The following is a 17,826-nucleotide window of genomic DNA, read 5'->3' as shown; positions in this document are numbered from 1 at the left end:
AAACCGATATATCAAAATGTTTTGTCTTCAAAACGCATACCACACTCATTGAATTCGTTTTCTTTTTTAGACTCCATTAACACTTGTGCAACTTCAAAATTGTGCGATTTTCACTGCGACTTTACAGTGCGGCTTTCACACGACTTTGGATGAGTGGGACTTTGGCTTTGACCAAGGATAATTGTTTGTGCTGTACAAAGTCGCACACGAGTCGCATGTACCACATTCAGGTGTGACCTTTGGAAGGTTTACATTGAAGTCTATGGCCCTCAAGTCACATGAAAGTCGGACCAAAGTAGTGCAGGAACTACTTTGAAGTCACTGCGACTTGAGGTTGCATAGATGAATGGTACCCATTGGGAAACATGGAGGGCGACATGTCATGTGACTTTGGACCCCAAAATTGCATGACAAGTTGCATAAGTGCGAATGGAGCCTTATGCAGGCCACAGACGGGTCGAAAACCAGACGTTTTTTAATTTAAAAAAAAACGAAAAATCGGTCGTTCGATCGGCCAACGTTACCACCAACGGTAAAAAAAATCACCCGGCATTTAATTACTTCTGTCCCTGCAGAGAGCTCCGCTATTATATTTGACATGAAAAAGTATTGCAGTTGCAACATTTGTATCTATTTGTATCCATATCGGATACAGATGTTTTTATTCGGATACAAATAGATACATTGTTCAAACCGCAAGACTTTTTCATGTCAAATATAATAGCGGACTGGAATTCTTATTATTATTATTTTTCTTCTTTTTTTCTTCTTCTTCTTTTTCTTCTTCTTTTTCTTCTTCTTCTTTTCTTATTCTTCTTTTCTTATTCTTCTTTTTCTTCTTCTTTTTCTTTTTCTTCTTCTTGCAGGTCACGGCTCATGCGCAGATTTTTTATCAGTAAAACAATTGGCCGAGTTACCCATCTTCAAAATTCCAACCTTACCGATAAAAAAAATGTGCCTAAACCCCGAAAAATGGCCGACCAATTAACCCACTAACGGTGCAAAAATCGGCTCTTTATTTTTTCAGGCAAAAAATTGGCCGATTATTGACCCGTCTATGGCCTGCATTAGGGCTTTTCCTCCTCTCTGTTTTCACCTGGTGATCCTGTCAGTAAGTCTGTTATTTCTCAACTCCATTTACCAGACCAAGCTGTCCAGCAAAAAAGGCAGTTATTTATTTTATTATTTATTTCAGGTACTTATATAGCGCTGTCAATTTACACAGCACTTTACATATATATTGTACATTCACATCAGTCCCTAACCCTCAAGGGGTGTACAATCTAAGGTCCCTAACTCACATTCATACATACACATACTAGGGACAATTTAGACAGGAGCCAATTCACCTACCAGCATGTCGTTGGAGTTACCCCCGGTTCACATCTGTGCGGGTGGTGCCACTGCAGATCCACACAAAAATCCGTGCACCCGCACAGAGGAATGTGGCCCGCGGGCCGGTGCCATTAATTCTAATGGTATGCCGCCCACACTGGAAATCACAGCCATAATAGGACCGAGGTTCCCATGTGGGCTGCGTTTTCAGAAGTGCAGGGACTTCTTCCCTACGTGTCACGGGGCACGAGAGTCCATTCAAATGAATGGGCTCTCATGCCTGTGCAAAACGCGGCCCGCAGAGATGTGAACCTAGCCTCAGAGGTTTGAGACAAACCATTTTCAGGGTATTGATAATGATCAGCTTTTGTTTTGGAAAACTTTTATCCCAAAAGGCAAAAACAAAAAGCCTATTCCTGTAACAGCTTATAAAGTGCTTGCTGGAGTTCAGCTTTCAGGGCCAGTTCACACTACATGTGTTTCAGTTGCTTTTTTTCTGCATCCAAAACTCACAGAAAGTAGGTGATATGATTGTCAGTGTCATAGTTCACATCAGTGCTTGAGCGTTCCGGTTGCAGAAAAAAAAGTACAACAGGCTGCATTTTTTTTACACAGAACTGTAGTGGAACACATCAAAAACGCACCGGAAGTCACCAAAAACACACATGTCCCTATTTAAATGGAAGAAAAAGAAGCGGGAAAAATGAACCGGAATGCATCAAAAATGCACTGGAACGCGTCAAAAATGCATCGAAAAAGCACCGGAATGTACCAAAGATGCTTCAAAAACGCATGTGCAGAAACACATCCGGAATGCATTTCTATAGTGTGAACTGACCCTCAGAGCTGATTCACATGTGCGGTGCGGATTGAAGCTCAGGTTTCACAGCTAATTGTTACAGGATTGTTCACCTGCTCATGTCAGGTTTACATCAGGTTCAGGACAGGATTAGTTTAGGATTTTATCTGTTCACAGATATGCAGTTTAGAAACACTTCCCATAGAAGTCAATAGCCTGTAATCTGCACCTGAACCGGACCGCACTGCTCAGAAATCAGACAGGACTCTTTTTCAATCTGCACTGAATTCGCACATGCAGTGCACCGGACATATGTGAACAGGCACCATAGGAAGCAATGTTTTTTCACATGTCATGTGGATTGGATGGGGTTTAAACCGCATCCAATCTGCATATATGTGAACCGCCACTAATTGACACAGTAGTTGTTCAGCTACTTGATACAGAATTGTTCACCTGCTCATGTCAGGTTTACATCAGGTTCAGGACAGGATTAGCTCAGGATGTTATCCTGTTCACACATATAAGATTTAGAAACGGTTCCCATAGAAGTCAATAGCCTGTAATCCGCCCCTGAACAGGACTGCACTGCTCACAAATCGTACAGGACTCTTTTTCAATCTGCACCGAATCCACACCGCCAGTGACCAGACATACAGTATGTGAACAAGCACCATAGGAAGCAATGTTATTTCACATGTCAAGCGGATCAGATGCATGCAGAAACCACATCCAATCTGCATATATGTGAAACGTCACATAAGATAAGTTCATCTTTTGACAAAAAATAATAAATGTACATTTGTTTGCAGGTAAAAAAAATGTATTTATTATTTTTGGTTGCAGGAGCCTGTAAAGAATTGCATTAGCGATCAGCAGATTGCTGGAACCATGCAGGTCTCCTTCGCATAACTCCCAACTTTTTGAGATGGAAACAAGGGACATCTATTAGCAGACATATGTAGGCATAGGACATACCCCCCGTCATGCCCCCCTAAAGGAGAATTATACAAAAATATAATGATTGGTTAAACCCACAAGTGCTTGTTTTTAGCACTACTATTCCTTAATATTGGCTTTTGAATTTTACAAATGCATCAAATTAGAAACTAGATGAAAGGTTTAGCACTGGGAAACACTTTTTGAAAGATAAATAGTGCATTTTATATACAACTATATAGATGAGGCCAAAATGACGGACAAATGAAGAGGACAGAGGGCTTTGTTCCAAATCAGGGACAGTTCCTTGAAATCAAGGACAGTTGGGAGCTATGCCTTCAGACCTGTAAGTATATCTGCTTGCCCATACGAAATGTATGGGATGTACGGGATGTATGGGATGTACGAGATGCATGGGATATACAGGGTGTATGGAATGTACGGAATGTACGGGATGTACGGAATGTATGTGATGTACGGAAAACAGCACACAGTTAACCCTTTGATCGCCCCACATGTTAACCCCTTCCTGCCCAGTGCCATTAGTACAGTGTCAGTGCTTTTTATTGTGTCACTGGAGAAGTCAGTTCCCCCCAGTCTCAGAATGTCCGCCGCAGTGCCATTAAAAGTCACCATCACTAGTAAAAATAGAAATCCAAGTATATATACCGCCATTTGTAGATGCTATAAATTTCATGAAACCAATTAATTTACACATTTTGGGATTTTTTTTAACAAAGACATTGAGCAGAATATATGTTGGCCTAAATTTATGACGAAATTTGATTTTTTAATTTTTGTTTTACTGGACATGTTTAATAGCAAAAAGTCAATAATATAGTTTTTTTCTCAAAATTGTTGCCTTTTTTTATAGAGCAAAAAATAAAAACTGCACAGGTGATAAAATACCACTGAAAGAAAGCTCTATTTGTGGGAGAACAAGGACTTAAATTTAAATTTGAGTGCAGCGTTGCATGACCGCGCAATTGTCAGTTAAAGTAACGCAGTGCCGTAACTTTGAAAAACCGCTAAAGGGCTGCAAGGGCTGGGACAGTGATAATAATGGAGGATTTTAACTACCCAGAAATTGACTGGAGTAATGGTACTGCAGGAACAGTTAAAGGGCAAACATTTTTAAACCTGCTACAGGACAATTTTATGGAAGAGTTCATAGAAGCCCCTACTAGGAATCATGCTCTGCTGGACCTGGTAATATCAAACCATTATTATGAATATCCGTTTAAAAGAACATCTGGGTAGCAGTGCTCATAACATGATTTAATTTATTGTTATCTGTAAACAGTGAGCGCATACAGGAAAAATAAAACCGCTCAATTTCAAGAGAGCTAATTTTTCTAGGCTGAGAGCTGCTCTCCAAGACTTAGATTGGGAGGGAATATTGGAATCGATAAACACAACATAGAAATGGGAATGTATGGGATGTACGGAATGTACGGGAAGTACGGAATGTATGGGATGTACAGGATGTACAGGATGTATGGGATGTACAGGATGTACGGAATGTATGGGATGTACAGGATGTACGGGATGTACGGAATGTATGGGATGTACAGAATGTATGGGATGTACGGAATGTACGGGATGTACGGAATGTACGGGATGTACGGAATGTATGGGATGTACGGAATGTATGGGATGTACGGAATGAACGCGATGTACAGAATGTATGGGATGTACGGGATGTATGGGATGTACAGGGTGTACGGGCAAGCAAGTATACTGACAGGAAGAATCAATTAATTACCATAGCTCTCCACAGTGCCGTGGCAGTTCAATGATGACTACAAGCTGACAGCTGCGAAGGCTGTTGCGACTTGTAGTTCATTTATTCACAGAACACTGTGAATGAATGATGCAGCCGTGTGAGTGGAGCCCTGCATGCCCGTGCTGTTTTTAAAAAGTGGCTGTACTGCTGTCATGGGGGGAAGGGGGCAGCAGGCAGTGGCTGTTGCATTGGGAACATGCCATGTGTTCCTGTGTTCCACCCTAAAAATGGGTGGAACATGTAACATCTTTCTAAAGGTGAACCTACCCTTTAATTTGTTAGTCAAGTCCATCTAAATCTGCTAGTCTAAGGGCTCATGTGTATGAGCCCTTAGGGTGTCTCCACTCAGGATGGAGGAGCAACGGAGACACCCTTGGACAGCAGCACTGTGAGTCTGGGAAGAGGGTAGTGTTAGGGCTCATCCACATGTGTGTTGATTATAAAGAACAAAGCAATGCACTCTGTTATAACTCAATTTTGTGCCAGCAGCCTCCATCCAATCATTCCAGATACAAAGTACTTTGGGAATAATACAATTCAAACACTGAGGAGTGAAACGCAGAAATCAAAAGTATTTTATTATTGTTTGAGTTTAAATACTGAGATAACACCGAATACTTTGGGCGGTATCCATAAAGCACCAATCAGAATACATTATACTGTAGATGTTACAATAACTCACCATATGGTGCGTAGTAGAAATATAGCAAACAAGATCATAAGTTCTACAAACCTTAATGGCGGAGGACCAGGGGCGGACTGACAACTCATGGGGCCCCTGGGCAATAGGGGATCATGGGGCCCCTGTGTCCTTGCCCAAACTCAAAAAAGCCTATGTAAAAGGTACCAGGGGCATCTCATGGGGCCCCCTAATGTCCCGGGCCCTCGGGCACTGCCCGAGTTTCCAAATGGTCAGTCCGCCCCTGCCGAGGACACTTATATAGATAACAATATTCTGGTCCCCAGAGAACATTCTGTTTATGTAAATAAAAGTTGGTTAGTAAGCACAAAGCAGAAGTTAGTTAACTAACAAAAGATTTCCCAGCAACACCTACCAGCCAGCCTGCGAAACAACCAACTTGGCTCTAACAGTTTGCGTTAATAACAGAGGTTTTCTTTGCACACATTTGCAAATACATGCGTAAGCCACAGTCCCGCGTCAAGGGTCCTTTGTATACTGTGGACCTAACTAAAATTTCCAAAGCCTCCATAGTAGGAGCACATGTATAAATTGGTAGGTTAAGGGCAGGTGTGCCTGGAGGAGCCCGTTCCTCCTTAACCATTTCAATGCCGGGCAATTTTACACCTTCCTCCCAGGCCAGTTTCCAGGTTTCAGCGCTCTCACACTTTGAACGACAATTGCGCGGTCATACAACATTGTACCCAAACTAAAATTTTATCATTTTCTTCACACAACTAGAGCTTTCTTTTTGTGGTATTTAATCATTGCTGGGGTTTTTATTTTTTGCTAAATTAACAAAAAAGACAGAAAATTTTGAAAAAAAAACACGTTTTTCTTTGTTTCTGTTATAAAAGTTTGCAAATAAATAATTGTTCTTCATAAATTTAGGCCAAGATGTATTCTGCTACATGTCTTTGGTGAAAATAACCCAAATTAGGATGTATTATTTAGTTTGTAGGAAAGTTATAGAGTTCACAAACTATGGGATAGATCTGAATATTGATCAATCCTGAAGTACTGACAGCCAATCTAATTTCTTGAGGTCCAAGAATGTCAGGACAGTACAGATATCCCCCAAATGTCAGAACAGTACAGATATCCCCCAAATGTCAGAAAAGTACAGATATCCCCCAAATGACCCCTTTTTGCAGAGTAGACAGTCCGACGTACTTCATAAGAGGAATGGCGAGTTTTTTGAAGTCGTATTTTTTTTGTCCGAATTTTTCGGAAAATGAAAAAATAAAAAAAATTATTTTCACTATTTTATTTTACACACTGTCACCAGTGCAGTACAGCGTCATCATATAACTGGCATGGCGGTGAACAGGGACACTGACTGGTGACAGTATGAAAAAAAAAAATATATATATTTTTTTTTTTTTTTATTTTACATTTTTTATTAAATGTTTTTTCTTTTTTTTAAGATTTCTTTTTCATATTTCACTATGTTCAAAGTAGTACAATGTTACCATACTAACATTGTACTACTTTGGGGAAGTGATCAGTATTTTTTTTTTTTTACACAATTTGCTTATAGCAAAGAATTACTTTGCTATAGGCAAGCATTTACCTGAATGAAATCGATTCATTCAGGGTTTTTTTTTTTTTTTTGTGCTTAGCTGTGATTTGGCCACAGCTAATCACATGACATGTGCATGTGATTAGCTGTGACCATTCACAGCTAGGCAGTAGTATACAATGGATGGCATGAATGAAGCCATCCATTGTATACAACTGTCATGTGACCTACTTGCATTTGTAGATGCTATAAATTTCATGTAAACCAATTAATTTACACATTTTGGGATTTTTTTGTAGCAAAGACATGGAGCAGAATATACGTTGGCCTAAATTTATGACGAAATTTGATTTTTAAATTTTTTTTTACTGGACATGTTTAATAGCAAAAAGTCAATAATACAGTTTTTTTCTCAAAATTGTCGCCTTTTTTTATAGCGCAAAAAATAAAAACCGCACAGGTGATAAAATACCACTGAAAGAAAGCTCTATTTGTGGGAGAACAAGGACTTAAATTTAATTTGAGTGCAGCGTTGCATGGCGGCGCAATTTTCAGTTAAAGTAACGCAGTGCCGTAACTTTGAAAAACCACGAAAGGGCTGCAAGGGCTGGGACAGTGATAATAATGGGGGATTTTAACTACCCAGAAATTGACTGGAGTAATGGTACTGCAGGAACAGTTAAAGGGCAAAAATTTTTAAACCTACTACAGGACAATTTTATGGTATAGTTCATAGAAGCCCCTACTAGGAATGATGCGCTGCTGGACCTGGTAATATCAAACCATTATTATGAATATCCATATAAAAGAACATTTGGGTAGCAGTGATCATAACATGATTTAATTTATTGTTAGCTGTAAACAGAGAGCACATACAGGAAAAATAAAACCGCTCAATTTCAAGAGAGCTAATTTTTCTAGGCTGAGAGCTGCTCTCCAAGACTTAGATTGGGAGGGAATATTGGAATCGATAAACACAACACAGAAATGGGAGTTCTTCATGCAGTAAAGACTGTATGTGAACACACTACAAAATATATTCCCATGGGCAACAAGTTTAAAAGGCTAAAAATCAAACCTATGTGGCTTACGGCCAAAGTTAAAAAATCTATAGATAATAAGAAAAGAACTTTTATTAAATATAAAAATGAAGGAACACTATCATTGTTTAAACATTACAAAGAATACAACAGAATATGCAAAAAGGAAATAAAGGCCGCAAAAATTGAAAATGAACGAAAGATTGTAAAAGATAGCAGGATCATCCACAAAAAATTCTTCAAATATATTAACCTCCCTGGCGGCATTCCCGAGTGTAGCTCGGGGTAAAGTTTCAGTACCAAAAGCGGTAACCCCGAGCTACACTCAGGCTTACCATGTGGCGTTGCACAGGGATTCCCTACAGCGCTTACCTTGTCCTTCGCTCCCGCAATGCATCCCCTGCAGCATCCCCGTCCATGTCCTCTGGCCGATGCCAGCATCTGGCTTCCGTGTTCCAGTCCCTGTGACTTCAGGACGTACAGGCGCCGGAACCGGCGGCAAATTTGAAAATTTAAAAAAAATGAAATTTTTTTTAAAACGATTATTTCATAGCAAAACATTCCTGTATTAAACCATTTCACATACATTTGTCCCGAGTGCTTTGTCCGGCGCCCTGCCTACATTTTGACTGTTCTTTCTGCCTGGAAACTTAGAAACGTCCATGGCGTCCAAAAAGCGTCCCTTTAGGTCAAAATCGGGTTTAGACCGGCTAGAGAACAGCGATAGTAAATCAGAACAACTTGCAGAATTGAGTGATAATGATTCGTGGGGGAAATTCCTCATCAGACACTGAAAATGATTTTGCGACTTTGCTCAGTGATGTGCGAACTTGGCGCTATATTTCAAATTTCAGTGTTTTTGGTTTGATTATATTATTGAACTAAATTTATTATTATTATATTATTATTTTTTATGACTATTTATTAAGTAAGTAATTACTAAGAATTGCAGGCCTACAATACATAACACCAAATTTCCATGCAAAAAAATGGTACCGCTTTTGGTACAAAATTCCTGACATAATCATACCGCCAGGGAGGTTAATAGTAAAAAGTTTTGGTCCGAGCATGTAGGCCCTTTACAAAATAATCTAGAGTGGGTGACTGGGGACAAAGAAGGCAAATTTATGTAATACCTTCTTCAGCTCTGTGTATACAAAGGAGCATGGGGGAGCTCTTGTCTATAATGGGCATGGTATTGACACAGCTCCAGATGATCCACATTGGCTCACAACTGATATGATCCAAAAATATTTAGACAGAATAAAGGTGAATAAAGCACCTGGACCGGATGGCATACACCCACGGGTCCTTAAAGAATTCAGCTCTGTCATTTCAAAGCCATTGTTTCTCATTTTTAGGGACTCTTTAATAACTGGCATAATACCACTGGATTGGCGTAAGTCCAATGTGGTGCCAATATTTAAAAAGGGGTCAAAATCTTTACCAAGTAATTATAGACCTGTTAGTTTAACTTCTATAGTTGGGAAGATACTGGAGAGTTTAATAAAAGACCACATAGATGAGTTCTTGCTGGAAAAAAATATTTTAAGCAACAGACAGCATGGATTCATGAAAGACAGAAGTTGTCAAACAAATCTGATTTATTTTTATGAGGAGGTGAGCAAAACCTTGGACATAGGGGTGGTGGTGAACGTGGTATACTTGGACAGAGGGGTGGTGGTGAACGTGGTATACTTGGACAGAGGGGTGGTGGTGAACGTGGTATACTTGGACAGAGGGGTGGTGGTGGACGTGGTATACTTGGACAGAGGGGTGGTGGTGAACGTGGTATACTTGGACAGAGGGGTGGCGGTGGACGTGGTATACTTGGACAGAGGGGTGGTGGTGGACGTGGTATACTTGGACAGAGGGGTGGTGGTGGACGTGGTATACTTGGACAAAGGGGTGGCGGTGGACGTGGTATACTTGGACAGAGGGGTACACTTGGATTTTGCTAAAGTGTTTTGCACAGTTCCCCACACACGGCTAATGTGTAAGGTAAAGTCTACAGGCTTGGAAAAATTTGTATGTAAATGGATAGAAAACTGACTAAAAGATGGTATTCAAAGAGTAGTGGTTAATGATTCATACTCTGAATGGTCTAGGATCATCAGTGGTGTACCCCAAGGTTCAGTGTTGTCAGTGGTGTACCCCAAGGTTCAGTGTTGTCAGTGGTGTACCCCAGGGTTCAGTGTTGGAACCCTTACTTTTTAATATATTTATAAACGATATAGGGTCTGGGATTATAAATCCCATTTCAGTCTTTGCAGATGACACCAAACTGTGCCGTGGAATAATGTCCTTACAGGATGTCTCCAACTTACAAGCCAACCTCAATGCTCTGTTTAATTGGGCAACTATGTGGCAAATGAGGTTTAATGTTGATAAATGTAAAGTTCTGCACTTGGGGCCTAAGAATATGCATGCATCATACCTACTAGGGGGGTACAACTGGGGGAATCAATGGTGGAGAAGGATCTGGGGGTTCTGGTAGATCACAAGCTTAATAATGGAATGCAATACCAAGCTGCGGGTTCTAAACTGAGCAAAATCCTCTCTTGTATAAAAAGAGGTATAGACTCCAGAGAGAGAGATATTATTCCCCCGGTACAAATCATTAGTAAGACCTCATCTGGAATATACAGTTCAGTTTTGGGCAAAAATTCACAAGAAGAACATTGGGGAACTGGAGAAAGTACAGAGAAGGGCAACCAAACTGATAAGAGGCATGGAGGAGCTCAGCTATGAGGAAAGATTAGAGGAACTGAATTTATTCTCTCTTGAGAAGAGGAGATTAAGGGGGGGATATGATCTCCATGTATAATACATAAGGGGGGATATGATCTCCATGTATAATACATAAGGGGGGGATATGATCACCATGTATAATACATAAGGGGGATATGATCTCCATGTATAATACATAAGGGGGGATATGATCTCCATGTATAATACATAAGGGGGATATGATCTCCATGTATAATACATAAGGGGGGATATGATCTCCATGTATAATACATAAGGGGGGATATGATCTCCATGTATAATACATAAGGGGGGATATGATCTCTATGTATAACACATAAGGGGGATATGATCTCCATGTATAATACATAAGGGGGGATATGATCACCATGTATAATACATAAGGGGGGTATGATCTCCATGTATAATACATAAGGGGGATATGATGTCCATGTATAATACATAAGGGGGGATATGATCTCCATGTATAATACATAAGGGGGGTATGATCTCCATGTATAATACATAAGGGGGATATGATCTCCATGTATAATACATAAGGGGGGATATGATCTCCACGTATAATACATAAGGGGGGATACGATCTCCATGTATAATACATAAGGGGGGATATGATCTCCATGTATAATACATAAGGGGGGATATGATCTCCATGTATAATACATAAGGGGGATATGATCTCCATGTATAATACATAAGGGGGGATATGATATTCATGTATAATACATAAGGGGGATATGATCTCCATGAATAATACATAAGGGGGGATATGATCACCATGTATAATACATAAGGGGGATATGATCTCCATGTATAATAAATAGGGGGGATATGATCACCATGTATAATACATAAGGGGGGGATATGATCACCATGTATAATACATAAGGGGGGATATGGTCTCCATGTATAATACATAAGGGGGGATATGATCTCCATGTGTAATACATAAGGGGGGATATGATCTCCATGTATAAATACATCAGTGGTTCATATAGTGAACTCAGTGTAGAGTAATTCCCCCTGAGGTCATCACAGAGGACAAGGGGGCACTCTTTACGTCTGGAGGAAAAGAGATTTAATCTCCAAACACGGAAAGGTTTCTTCACAGTAAGAGCTGTAAAAATGTGGAATAGACTCCCTCAAGAGTTGGTTTTGGCCAGCTCAGTGGATTGCTTCAGAAAAGGCCTGGATTATTTCCTAGATACACAGAATATAACAGAATATGACACCAATGATCTTTTTAGCTATCTGTAAGGGGAGAATTCCTCCCAATGACCCCATGTGTGAGGAGCATTCCTCCCACTGACCATCAAACTAATGTATCTAGAGATGAGCGAATCGAAGTAGCCGAAGTGGAATTCAAGTCGAATATCGGAAAAATTTCGATTCGCGCCGAATCCGAAAAATAGCCTACTTCGGACGCGCGAATCGAAATTTTTCCAAAAATGGCGGCGGACATGTGCGGCGACGGAGCGGGGATGTCTGGGAAGGCGCGCAGACAAGGCGCGCTGACCCATAATGCATTCCTCAATGACATGTGATCGCATCAGCCAATCAGCAGCCAGCCAGCCAGCACTGTGTAATGGTCGAGCTATAAATAGCGGCCATTTTGGAATTCTTCATTTGCCTGCAGTCATTGAACAGAGGCAGACCGCTCTGTATTAGGGACAGAGTTAGGGCCACAGAAACGATACTTGGGGACAGAGAAACGTTACTTAGGGACAGAGAACCATTACTCAGGGACACAGAATTGTTAGTGAGGGCTACAGAATCGTTACTTAGGGACAAAGAAACGCTAGTTAGGGCCACAGAATTCTTACTCAGGGACAGACAGAATTGTTACTGAGTGCCAGAGAATTGTTACTTAGGGCCACAGAAACGTTAGTTAGGGCCACAGAATTGTTACTCAGGGACAGACACAGAATTGTTACTGAGGGCCACAGAACTGTTACTTAGGGCCACAGAAACGTTATTAGGGCCACAGAATTGTTACTCAGGGACAGACAGAATTGTTACTGAGTGCCAGAGAATTGTTACTTAGGGCCACAGAAACTTTAGTTAGGGCCACAGAATTGTTACTCAGGGACAGACACAGAATTGTTACTGAGGGCCACAGAACTGTTACTTAGGGCCACAGAAACTTTAGTTAGGGCCACAGAATTGTTACTCAGGGACAGACACAGAATTGTTACTGAGGGCCACAGAACTGTTACTTAGGGCCACAGAATTGTTACTCGCACAGACACAGAATTGTTACTCAGGAACACAGAATTGTTACTGAGGGCCACAGAACCGTTACTTAGGGCCACAGAATTGTTACTCGCACAGACACAGAATTGTTACACAGGGACACAGAATTGTTACTGAGGGCCACAGAACCGTTACTTAGGGCCACAGAATTGTTACTCAGGGACACAGAATTGTTACTGAGGGCCACAGAACTGTTACTTAGGGCCACAGAATTGTTACTCGCACAGACACAGAATTGTTACTCAGGGACACAGAACTGTTACTGAGGGCCACAGAACTGTTACTTAGGGCCACAGAATTGTTACTCGCACAGACACAGAATTGTTACACAGGGACACAGAATTGTTACTGAGGGCCACAGAACCGTTACTTAGGGCCACAGAATTGTTACTCAGGGACACAGAATTGTTACTGAGGGCTACAGAACTGTTACTTAGGGCCACAGAATTGTTACTCGCACAGACATAGAATTGTTACTCAGGGACACAGAACTGTTACTGGGGGCCACAGAACTGTTACTTAGGGCCACAGAATTGTTACTCGCACAGACACAGAATTGTTACTCAGGGACACAGAATTGTTACTGAGGGCCACAGAACCGTTACTTAGGGCCACAGAATTGTTACTCGCACAGACACAGAATTGTTACACAGGGACACAGAATTGTTACTGAGGGCCACAGAACCGTTACTTAGGGCCACAGAATTGTTACTCAGGGACACAGAATTGTTACTGAGGGCCACAGAACTGTTACTTAGGGCCACAGAATTTTTACTCGGACAGACACAGAATTGTTACTCAGGGACATAGAATTGTTACTGAGGGCCACAGAACCGTTACTTAGTGCCACAGAAACGTTAATCAGGGATACAGAATTGTTACTGAGGGCCACAGAACCGTTACTTAGGGCCACAGAATTGTTACTCACGGACAGACACAGAATTGTTTCTTGAGGGACACAGAATTTTTAATGAGGGCCACAGAACCGTGACTTAGGGCCACATAAACGTTAATCAGGGACACAGAATTGTTACTGAGGGCCACAGAACCGTTACTTAGGGCCACATAAACGTTAATCAGGGACACAGAATTGTTACTGAGGGCCACAGAACCGTTACTTAGGGCCACAGAATTGTTACGGACAGACACAGAATTGTTTCTTGAGGGACACAGAATTTTTACTGAGGGCCACAGAACCGTTATTTAGGGCCACAGAAACGTTAATCAGGGACACAGAATTGTTACTGAGGGCCACAGAACCGTTACTTAGGGCCACGTAAACGTTAATCAGGGACAGACACAGAATTGTTACTGAGGTACACAGAATTGTTACTGAGGGCCACAGAACCGTTACTTAGGGCCACGTAAACGTTAATCAGGGACACAGAATTGTTACTTAGGGCCACAGAACCGTTACTTAGGGCCACAGAATTGTTACTCACGGACAGACACAGAATTGTTTCTTGAGGGACACAGAATTTTTACTGAGGGCCACAGAACCGTTACTTAGGGCCACAGAAACGTTAATCAGGGACACAGAATTGTTACTGAGGGCCACAGAACCGTTACTTAGGGCCACGTAAACGTTAATCAGGGACAGACACAGAATTGTTACTGAGGGACACAGAATTGTTACTGAGGGCCACAGAACCGTTACTTAGGGCCACATAAACGTTAATCAGGGACACAGAATTGTTACTGAGGGCCACAGAACCGTTACTTAAGGCCACAGAAACGTTAATCAGGGACACAGAATTGTTACTGAGGGCCACAGAACCGTTACTGAGGGCCACAGAACCGTTACTTAGGGCCACATAAACGTTAATCAGGGGGACACAGAATTGTTACTGAGGGCCACAGAAACGTTACTTAGGGCCACATAATTGTTACTCAGGGACAGACACAGAATTGTTACTGAGGGACACAGAATTGTTACTGAGGGACACAGAACCGTTACTTAGGGCCACAGAATTGTTACTCAGGGACAGACACAGAATTGTTACTCAGGGACACAGAATTGTTACTCAGGGACACAGAATCGTTGAATTAAAGAGTATGTCAGACAACACGCAGAGGAGTGGCAGAGGAGGCAATGTTTTAGGAGCGAGCAGACGTGGCAGCAGAGGAAGGGGTCGAGGCAGCAGTATTCGCAGCCAGAGGCCAGTGCTCCCGGTGTCATCCAGCGGTCGTGTCTCCACCGACAACCCTGCCGTCATCGATTGGTTGGCTCGGTCGTCTTCCTCTTCCCAGGTCACCTCTGACACCTACAGCCAACGGTCGGTGGGTACGTCAGACACAACCGTTAGTTGGCATGGCCCGGGACCAAGCCCACTGAAATCACGTGTCCTCTACCTGCCCCTGTCCTTTGGTGTTCCCTCACCAAGCGAAGTATCGCATGCTGTGGGCTCAGCCCCACTGTACAGTGAGGAAGAGCTAACAGAGGGCGGTCAGGAACGGGGGGAGACATCCGCCTTTTCAGCAGCCAGGCGAAGAAGTAGTGGCGAGGAGAGTGGCTCGGTAGCCGGTCTAGAGACAGGTCTGTCTCCTGACCCAGACGCAGCCGAGGGGGCTAGTAGTGAGGCGGAGACCCTACTTGATGATGAGGAGGTTGATCGCACTTGGCAGCCTCGTCGTCATCAGGCAATTTCTTCCGCATCATCAGGAGAAGAGGGTGGCAGCTTGGCAGCGAGCGAAACAGTCGGTGGGTTGCCCAGGAGACAGCAGCAGGGTCGCAGCAGTGTCAGTGGAGCCAAACGGCCACGGAGTAGAGCACCAGCTCCACTGCAGCCTACCACCACGGCCAGTAGTGGTGCCGGTGTGCACGGAGGAAGCAGCAGTCAGCCAGTGAGGAGTATCGGGGGCAAAGTTTCCTACTCGGCGGTGTGGCAATTTTTCGTCAAGCCGCCCGAGTAAGTAAACGTAGCCGTATGTCGACTATGTGGCCAGAAAGTCAAGCGTGGCCAGGGGGCCCATGTTGGGACTACAGCGTTGCGGCAGCATATGCAGCGTCGCCATTTGGTGGCCTGGGAAAACCGTGATAAAGATACGGCGGTTCTGCCCGCCCCAGCCCCCGCTCCATCACCCGCTCCGTTACTTGCTCCGTCACCCGACGTCAATCGCCCTCCATCAGCCAGTCAAGGCTCCAACACCTCTGCTGAGGGGAGTTGTCGCTCGTTGGCATCTTCCGCTCGTTCAGATGCTCCTTCTCCTGCTACTCTTCTTCACGGATTCCGTCAGCAGTCTTTCTTGGAATCCGTTTCCAAGAGACAACAGTTTGCGAGCACGCACCCGACGGTGCAAAAGCTGAACGTCCTCCTGTCCAAGTTGCTGGTGCTGCAGTCCCTCCCTTTCCAAGTGGTGGACTCAGCACCTTTCAGAGAAATGATGGCTTGTGCCGCGCCGCGGTGGAGAGTGCCAAGCCGTCATTTCTTTGCCAAAAAGGCAGTGCCAGCCCTGCATTCACATGTAGAAGACATGGTGGGCCAGTCTTTGAGCATGTCGGTCTCTGCCAAAGTGCACGGCAGCGCCGACGTGTGGAGCTGTAACTACGGTCAGGGACAGTACATGTCATTTACGGCCCACTGGGTGAACGTGGTGCCGTCACAGCCGCACCAGCAACTTGGACAGGTCACGCCGCTTTTGCCTCCACGTTTGCACGTCCTTGGTCCGGCAAAGATGTCCGCCTCTACCACCTCTTCTTCCGCCGTGTCCTCAGCCGCCACCCCCGTGCCAAGTCCCATTACCCGACCGGCATATCACATGTGCAGGGCGCAACGGTGTCACGCTGTTCTGCACCTGGTATGCCTTGGCGAACGTAGTCACACAGGGGAGGAACTTCTGAGTGTAATGAACAGAGAAATCGACAGATGGCTGTCTCCGCGCAAACTGAAAATCGGAACCATGTTGACTGACAACGGAAAGAACATGGTGTCTGCTCTGCGTCAAGGAAGGTTGTGCCATGCGCCATGCATGGCTCACGTGTTCAATCTGGTTGTCAAGCGGTTCCTAAAATCCACCATCCCACTGCAAGACATCCTTAAAATGTCACGTAAACTTTGCATGCATTTCAGCCATTCCTACACCGCAAAGCACACCCTCCTTGAGCTGCAGCGGCAGAACGGAATTCCACAGCATCGCCTGATCTGCGACGTTGCAACAAGGTGGAATTCAACCCTACACATGTTAGACCGCCTTTACGAGCAGCGAAAGGCCATCACCGATTTCCTGATGTTACAAGCGGATAAAGGTACTCCCCTGTGTAACTTCGATGTCAGCCATTGGCAGCTCATGCGTGACACCTGCCGCTTGCTCAGGCCCTTTGAGGAGGCCACGCTATTCGTGAGTCGGCAGGACTATGGGATGAACGACGTCATTCCTCTGTTGCACGTCCTTGAACAAATGCTGTTAACAATGGCTGGTCAGGGTGCGGTAGACGTGGCGCACAGATCTCAACGCCACATGACCCCTGTGGGGGCAGGACAGGAAGAAGAGGAGGAGGTAGAGGAGGACATTTGTGCTCAGGAATTATTGAGTGAAATGGGTGGTTTTTCCACTCAGCGGACAGGAGTGGAGGAGCAGGAGCATCTGGTAGAGGAGGAGGAGGAGGAGACAGAGGACCCAGATGCACCGTGGCAGTATGCTGTGGAGATGGAGGCAGGGAGTCCCTCGCATTCCTTGGCACAAATGGCCCATAGCATGCTCGGT

At 43.6% G+C, this 17,826-nt stretch overlaps 1 protein-coding gene across 1 annotated transcript in view; it reads left to right on the top strand.

Moving 5' to 3' along the window:
- LOC149459972 (cell surface glycoprotein CD200 receptor 1-B-like) overlaps positions 1-17,826 on the top strand; it is a 38,654-nt gene that overhangs the window by 2,910 nt on the left and 17,918 nt on the right. The window lies entirely within an intron of this gene.

This window comes from Staurois parvus, unplaced genomic scaffold, assembly GCF_062004578.1.
Source record: "Staurois parvus isolate SC_StPar_1 unplaced genomic scaffold, SC_StPar_1.0 ptg000241l, whole genome shotgun sequence".
Taxonomy (NCBI): domain Eukaryota; kingdom Metazoa; phylum Chordata; class Amphibia; order Anura; family Ranidae; genus Staurois; species Staurois parvus.
Note: the sequence above shows the minus strand (reverse complement) of the source record. Positions and strands in the feature narration are given on the sequence as shown.